This window comes from Vipera berus (genome assembly GCF_964194415.1).
Source record: "Vipera berus genome assembly, chromosome: 1".
Taxonomy (NCBI): domain Eukaryota; kingdom Metazoa; phylum Chordata; class Lepidosauria; order Squamata; family Viperidae; genus Vipera; species Vipera berus.
In genome coordinates, this window is record NC_138202.1 from 317,014,687 (window position 1) to 317,023,605 (window position 8,919).

Consider the following 8,919-nt stretch of genomic DNA (forward strand, 5'->3'; position numbering starts at 1 on the left):
TTCTTAGAACAAAGAGGTGAAAGGGCAGAGCATCATCCAATTGAAGCCTGCAACTTTGACTGGCTAATGTTCTTGCAAGCTGTTGTCTATAGATTCACAGCCCAGATGGGATTTTCTTAAACCATCTTACAATCAAGTTGTTATGGTAAATTATGATATGCCCTAAGTAACAACACACACAAACATTCTGGATTGGAATGTTGCTGCAGGATGTGCTATGCAAAGAAATTACAACCATCTTGTATTTTTGTGTTTTACCTCCTTTACTTTCCTGGAGAAATCCTTTTAATTTATTTTACAATGACCATATATCTTAATTAAATTATTTATTTTCTTTGTTTTGCTCCTGAATTTTTTGTTTCTAAAATAAAATTATAAACACAAACAAATTTTAAACATAAACATTTTATCCTTATGTATTTCTTTCAGATTTGCCTCCTTTAAACATTTGCCCTTTATTTTCACCAAGAAAATATAGACACTGTACCTATCATGGAACCAAGGGTGCTTCCAGAGAAGATCATTATTGTGCAATTGTCCTTCAATTTTCAAAGAATTTTACAGGAGGTCTAGACAACTGTTTTTTAATTTTAACAATCCAGAGTTTTCCTAATAAAATAGCTTATGCAATTGGTTCAAAGAAGGCAGATGAAGTATATATAGACATTTTATTTATCTGTCAGCAAGTCCAAATGTCACAGTGTCCCTCTTGCTATACATGTATCTATAGCCCACTGATGGAAGAATGCTTCCTGATCATAGAACCCAGCACCCTTGAACAGCTGCTGACACTGGCGCTTAGAGCTATGTGCTGCCAAACTGGATCTGTTAGATTCATTTTTACAAGTTTCTGACAATGCTGTTGAAAGATGCTACATCATCCATTTAGGAACTTGCTACTGAAATGTTAAATGGCAGCTTGTAGCTGGCTGTTGTCACAATCTTCTCTGGCTGTTAAAATTAGGCAGAGAAACTGTTATGTATTGGGCTCAAATGTAATACCATGTGGGTAGCTGGAGCAGCTCACGGCTCTCCAGCAACCCAGACTACAAATCTCCAGTGCTGCTATTGGCTGTCCCTAGGTGGCAATGGTTGCTGCTGCCTAGGGGCTAGACCACAGTACTGCAACCCGTGGCTCCGGAGCCGCATGCGGCTCTTTCAGCCGTCTCCTGCGGCTCCCAGTCCTCTGCCATGTGCAGTCCAAAAAAAAAAGTGGGACTAAAAAAGTTCAATTCAAATATGCAGGGTAGGTGCATATCTCGCCTTGGCTCCACTCTTCAGTCAAACCCTGTTCTGCACATGCGTGCATGTACGCACATGCACACACATTTTTTGCGGCTCCCAGTTTTTCCTTTTGTGAGGGAACTGGTTCCGAGTGGCTCTTTCACTGTTTCAGGTTGCTGACCCCTGGGCTAGACTATACATTGTGGCTAGTTACAGCCCAATTCTCAGTTCAGATTCTGCAAGCAGTAAACCATGAGCTTTCCTGAACTCACTTGTCTCGTCTTCATTCCTGCACCGAAGAACCTGCTACACAACACTGACGATGAAGGTGGGATCCTGCTTTCCTGAAAAGAGCTGAGATCTACAAGGGAAAGGCAGCGCACGCTGGAGGGAAAAGGCATTTCCCCTCCCCTTGAAGGTCGGCTAGCAAGCTACGCTAGCGACCTTGTGCTCAGCAGACTCATTCCCTGAGCCTGGGAAGCAGGATCACAAGAAACCACAGGAACCAGCTGAAGACAGAATGCCGAAGGTCGGGAGACTTCGAGACTTCGTCATAAAGCACCCAGAGGAATGACCATCCTATTTGTCCCAGGTAGAAAACTACCTCCGGGCAAACAAAATCACGGAAGAAGGACTTAAGGCCGCAACACTACTCTTCCTGTGCAGCCCAGCAACCTTTGATTTGGCTGAGAACTTCTTCGCTCTGACACCGATAGAATCGGTCTCCTATGCATACCTCAAGAAGAAGCTAACCGAACATTTTCAGCCCAAGATGTCAGAAATAGCCTGGCGTTTCAAATTTGACCAGCGAGTGCAGCAACCCGGTGAATCAGCTTCAGAATTCATGGTGGTCCTGAGGCAGGCCGCATGGCTTTGTAAATTTTTGAACTTAGAAGAGAGACTATGAGACTGGCTCGTCTGCGGCCTACGGAACTGAACGCTTCAACAAAGACTCTTTGCCAGACCAAATTTAACATTTTCAGAAGCACAAGATGAAGTAATGGCCGACGAAGCTGCCGGGGGTGCAGTTCAAATAGTACAGCCCACCAAAACGACAAAGCATGAAGAAACAGTCCACCACGAGGATGCCAAATGCCCTGAGGAGTCTTCCGAGGAAGAAGAGCCCAAAACCAACAGACTCCAAAAGCAGCCCAACGTGCAACACTGCAACAGCCAGAAGCAAGAGAACACTTACAAGGCAGTTCTCTTACCTAGATGTAAAGGGTGCGGTGGCAACCATTTTCGCGCCGATTGCAGATTCCGGTCAGCCACGTGCAGGGCCTGCGCCAGGACAGGCCACATCACAGGAGTTTGCAGAGCCTGCCAGAGGGACCGGCCACCCAAACACCAGTTGGAAGATCCAACTAGGAGAGGTACTGGGGCCCAGGGTCCGGTTAGTGTGGGGTTTTTCTGAAGCCGTAGAAGTGTGTGCTGCACTGAGGCCTGATGCCCCCTCAACCCTAAACTCAGACTCCTGGTAGAGCTACAAGGAGTTTCATGTAAAATGGAATTGGACTCTGGTTCTGCAGTCTCCATTATTTCTCAAGACACTTTTAATTTCGTGTGTAGGCGCAGTAACAATTGGGCCAAACTGAGGCCCTCAGACATAATTCTAACTGACTTTCAAAATGCTCAAGTTAAAGTTAAGGGAGAAGCCACCTTGACTGTAAAATTTAATGGGTACCTGGATGTCATAGTAGTAGGGGGCCAGAGAACGACTCTCATTGGACTCGATTGGTTTTGATGCCTTAGGCATTCAGATTACTGGTATCAACTGGACACAAACTGCAAACCTCTTGTCAGTATGCGAGGGTTATGCAGACATTTTTTATTCAGCCCTAGGAACATACACAGGCCTGCCTATCTCATTTAAGCTAGTTCCCAACGTAGTTCCAATTAGGGTTAAGCCTCAAAGGGTCCCTTTTCCCTTAAAACATAAAATTGATTCAGAAATTGACAAGCTTGTAGAACAGGGCGTTTTACAGCCAGTTGATGAGGGGGGGAAGTGGAAAACTCCTATAGTTACCCCACTTAAAGCCAATGGGAAAATTCGCATTTGTGCAGATTATAAATGCACTCTCAATAAAGCCCTCAAGCAACACGCTTACCCGGTTCCAGTGGTCAACCACATTTTAGCCTCCTTGCAAGGGGGTACTATTTTTGCTAAACTAGATTTAGCACAGGCCTATCAGCAGTTGCCGGTTGATGAGGCCACAGCTGCGGCTCAGACGATCGTGACTCACAGGGGGGCTTTCAAAGTAAAACGCTTACAGTTTGGAGTCAGTGTTGCCCCAGGCATTTTCCAGGGGATCATGGAACGCACACTTAAAGGCATTCAGGGCGTCTGCCCTTATTTTGATGATGTTCTTATTCCTGGGGAATGCCCAGAAGTGTTAGCCTGTAGGCTCAGAGCTGTTTTACAAAGGCTTTGTGAAGCAGGCCTCAAATTAAAAAAGAGCAAGTGTAGTATTGGGGTCCCTTCAACAGAATTTCTGGGATTCCGAATTGATGCTAATGGCATTCACCCTGCTGAATCTAAAGTGAAGGCCATTAAAATGGCTCCTAGGTCCAAATCCAGAGGAGAGCTACCAGCATTCTTGGGCCTCCTTAACTTCTATCATATCTTTCTACCTAACAAGGCCACATTAGCAGAGCCTCTGCACAGGCTTTTAGATAAGAAAGCTCCATGGAAATGGATTAGCATACATGAAAAAAGCTTCCAGGACCTAAAAGCACTATTGTCAGAAAAGTCCACTGTAACTCACTACAAAAAGTCTAAACCAGTATGTCTTGCATGTGATGCATCTCCCTATGGGGTGGGGGCAGTTTTAAGTCACTTAGAAAAGAATGGAACACAGGTTCCTATAGCGTTTTACTCAAGGGCATTGTCCTCTGCTGAGCGCAACTATGCTCAGATTGACAAAGAGGGCCTAGCCATTGTTGCTGGAATAAAAAAAATTCCATGACTATTTATATGGCAGGGACTTCATGGTCTTTACAGACCACAAACCTCTGTTGGGACTTTTCACAACAGACAAACAAACCCCCCACATACTTTCTCCAAGAATGTTGAGATGGTCTATTTTTCTATCTGCATACACTTTTAAATTGATTCACAAACCGGGCAAAGAAATGGGCCATGCTGATGGCCTCAGCAGACTACCACTGCCACTAATGGAACCAGATCTGGCTCCTGTTGCCAGAATTCTGTCCATACAGGACCTGCCTGAGTTTCCCCTCCATGCTGGGGACATTGCTGCTGAAACAGCTACAGATAGAACACTTAGTAGAGTACTTTCATGGGTATACACGGGGTGGTTGGATAAAAGCCTAGGTTCTGAATTTCAGAATTATTTTGTCAGAAGGCATGAGCTTTCTGCCCACAAGGGGTGCATTTTATGGGGAAACAGAGTCATAATTCCCTCCTCACTGAGAGACAGGGTCTTACAGTCATTACATGAAGGCCATCCAGGCATTGTCAGAATGAAAGCATTAGCAAGAAGCTACCTTTGGTGGCCTGGCCTTGACAAGGACATTGAGGCACAAGTCCATGGTTGTTATACATGCCAGAAATCTAGGCCTGAAATGCCACAGGCTCCAGTTCACAGGTGGGAGGAAACACATACTCCCTGGTCTAGAATTCACATAGACTACGCTGGGCCCTTTCAGGGACAGATCTTCCTCATAGTGGTGGACAGCCACTCCAAATGGCTGGAAGTAATTCCAGTTCCTAACATGATTACTGCTAGGACCATCCAGGTGCTGAGAAAACTCTGCCACACATGGGTTGCCAGATGTCTTAGTTTCAGACAATGGGGCCCAATTCACTGCTGCTGAATTTCAGGCCTTCCTTAGAGCAAATCTCATCAGACATGCAACGTCTGCCCACTTTCACCCGTCTTCTAATGGTCAAGCTGAATGAATGGTGAGGACAACAAAGGAATCACTCAAGCGCATTGTAACAGGTGACTGGCATCACAGATTGGCAGATTTTCTACTCTGCCAGCATTCTACGCCTTGCACTGCTACAGGCAAAAGTCCTGCAGAACTGCATTGGGGGAGGTGACTGATCACTAAACTGGACAGGTTGCATCCAGATAGAGTGGCAGCAGAAGCCTCTTGACCAAAACCCCCAGGGGGTTGCAAATGGGCGATTGGGTTTGGGCCAGGAACTATGGTCATGGGAATCTGTGGGTTCCTGGCAAAATTACCAAAGCATCTGGGCCCGTCTTATGAAGTGGGGCTGGAGGGAGGGCGAGTTGTCAGATGCCACTTTGATCAACTCAGAAAACGGTTTCCAGAATGGCCACTAAGTGAGGACTGCATCATAAGTCCCTCCCAAGGTCCTCAAAATTGCAGCCAAGCCAGTTCCCACATGGACTCTCAGGACTTTTCCCTCATAACCGATGAGGAACCAGATGGAGAAGTGGGGAGTCCAGGAATGCAACATGGATCCCCTGAAGGAGCTAGCCAACCGGACTTCAGCAACCGCTGTGCCTACTCTGCTGATCAGTCTGACTCTGGGGTGGGCCAACCTGAAAGGCCAGCCAGAGCGCATCTAATCCCCTTGAATCAGGAGCATCAAGGGACATGGGTCTACCCAGCCCACTGGGTAAGCTGGTAGACCACAAGGTGGCTGGAATTCTGAGACGTTCCACTAGGGCACACAAGCCTCCTTCATATCTTGCTGATTACATTGTAAAATAAAGAACTATAATGTTGTTGTACTGTAACTTGTCACTGTACTACAGAAACTGGGAGTTATGATGTTAACTGTCTAGTATGCTGTCAATGAAGGCCTATTCATTCAGATGCTATGATGTTAACTGTCTAGTGTGCTGTCAAAGAAGCTTATTCATTCAGATGCTATAAGTTAACTTTGTAACCTATATTTTTTCCTATTACTATTATTTAAGGTAGTTTTGATAATGAGTCTTGATAATTGTATTAAGACTAACTTGTGTTACAATGTTGTCTGATCTAAGAGGGGAGGGGTGTTATGTATTGGGCTCAAATGTAATACCACGTGGGTAGCTGGAGCAGCTAACGGCTCTCCAGCAACCCAGACTACAAGTCTCCAGTGCTGCTATTGGCTGTCCCTAGGCAGCAATGGTTGTTTCAAACCTATTGGCTGCCGCCTAGGGGCTAAACTATAAATTGAGGCTAGTTACAGCCCAATTCTCAGTTCAGATTCTGCAAGCAATAAACCATGAGCTTTCCTGAACTCACTTGTCTCGTCTTCATTCCTGCACCGAAGAACCCGCTACACAACAGAAACGGTGTCAAGTAAAAACAGGAGTCACTGGCAGTTTCTCCTGAGCCCATTGCCATTCCTCTCTTCTAAAAGACACACTCTTGTGTGTCATAGGTGTTGATGTAAACCAGCATTTCAGGGGTGATGGAGAGTGCTGTCCTACTGACTATGCTAAAGTATAGTACTGTATAATAAAAATAGCAATATAAATTTTTCTATATAAAATAGACAATCTGTGACCCATTGAGTCATCCTTTCTTACCATATTCCTCAACAATAATAGAACTTCTAATGAACTACCTTCATTGGAAAAGTTGGGATTTATTTAGAGATATGTTGCCTTGAAAATAGTCTTGTTGAATTGTATAGCACAGCACAGGAAATTTTATGACATTTTGTATGATTTCATAAACTGTTTTATAATGATTTCTACATCATAAAATGTTTTCTACAATTTGCCTAATTCCCACAGGAGCCATGGGTCCCAGATTTTGTAAATTAGCTCATTTGAGATACCTTAGTTCAAAAACTGTTGCTCTATGGATGCACCATTTTGTGTACAGATTGCAGGATAACCCATTTTGTAACAAAATACATTAGACACTGATGTAAAAGTGTATAAATTAACCTTATAATGTAAAATCAGCTAATGATTTCAAGATGTTTGGATTATAATAGTCCTAACAACTGGTCTTACTATAGGATGATAACAATAGCAATAGGACTTAGATTTAGATACTGCCCCATTATGCTTTGCAGCAATTTCTGGATGATTTACAATATCAGCATATTGATCCCAACAATCTGGGTCCTCATTTTACTGTACTTGGAAGGATGGAAGGCTGAGTTAACTTTGAACCCATCAAGATCAAACTCCAGTCTGTGGGCAGAGTCAGCCTGCAATATTACAGTCTAACTTTGCCACCAGGCTCAATAGCACTTAAACATGTAAAATAATAGTCCCCACAGGTATTTAAAGATCACTTAAATTAAAAAGAGGAAACAAGGCACACTTTTTCAAAATTAAGCAGACTGGGGAGAGATTTATGATGCTCAGCACTAATAATCTCCTAGAGATTATTTAAAAAGCTCTGTGCCAGTCACACAGCTAAGATCTATATGCTATTCTGAACAATTCACTGGACAAAAAGTGATTGTAAATAACTGTTTTTTGAGTGTGAGAAAGAGGGGAAATCTATGCAATACAATGCACTGCTCTGAAGCAAAATGTGCGAAGTCAGAATTGAGCATTGATTGCAGCCTAAACAAATATCCAGAAAAAGTTAACAATTGTGTAAAAGCAGACCCCATTAAATTCAATAGCTGTGGAAAGGACTGGGCTGCAAGTCTCACAAATTACATCCTAGCGACTGATTTGTAAAGGTTATGAGGAGAATGATCACAGTCTCCTCCTGTAATTCTCCGTTTACCAACCTCAAGATGGCAGTGCTGTAAAACAGCTGCACCTTCTACCAGAACACTTACATAATCTTGTTTATACAGCAAGGAGGTCATTTGAAAGCTAAGATCACACAATGCTAATTTGGCCAATGACTTTCAGCTTCTACTCTCTCCTCCCCTGTTTTTGGCAAAATGCCTTCTTTATGTCTAGATGGAGACTTCTCAGGGAAAGGGGATGTGCTGATGTGGGGATATGCTGCTGAGGAAAGCTTGCAGATGGGAAAATAGCTCGGATTAAAGTTTGGGCTTCTTTCAATTTATGCCTTCCTTAGAACTGCTTCTTTTACTTTCTTATTCTAGACCACAATGACATGAGAATGCTTGGCCAAAACATCATTGTAATTTCAGGGGGATTTCTGATCCAGGGCTCTCTTGCATATTTTTTTCTATTTGGGAATTCTATCAGGGGAGTATAAATCAAAAGCACAATTTCTGCCCCCTGAAGAAAAGACATTCTGGAGAAACACCCAGCTGCCCTTGCATACAGTATAACTCATGTTGAAATAAGGTGGATGAAGGTTTACAAGCACCTCATCTGTTTGTTCTAATGATTTCTAGTGAGTTATGAAGTATATGCTGGACAGCCCTAGTCAACTGCAGCAGTTCTAACTGGCTAGGAAAATGATGGCTGTTGTACATGTATTTTCAAAGGCATTAGATAAAGTACAGGTAGTCCTCAAAATATGACCTTTGTGGAGCCTGCCCATTCTGGCCTCATGTTTTGACAGCTGTTGTGAAGTATCTCACTTAATGATCCTTCTATCCCTGCTCTTCCCAATGCAGTTGTTAAATGAATGTGTAGGTTGTTAAGTGGTGCATGGGATACTTCATTGGTGGACGAGGCTTTTGGAAGCCTAGTACAGGCCCATGCTCACCTGCTATGGCCCTCCCAAGCATCCCCCATCCACCAGGACACCCTGTGATCCACTTCTCACCCCTTGGGTCCCCACAGACCTTTTCCCATTCCCACCGGGATGGTC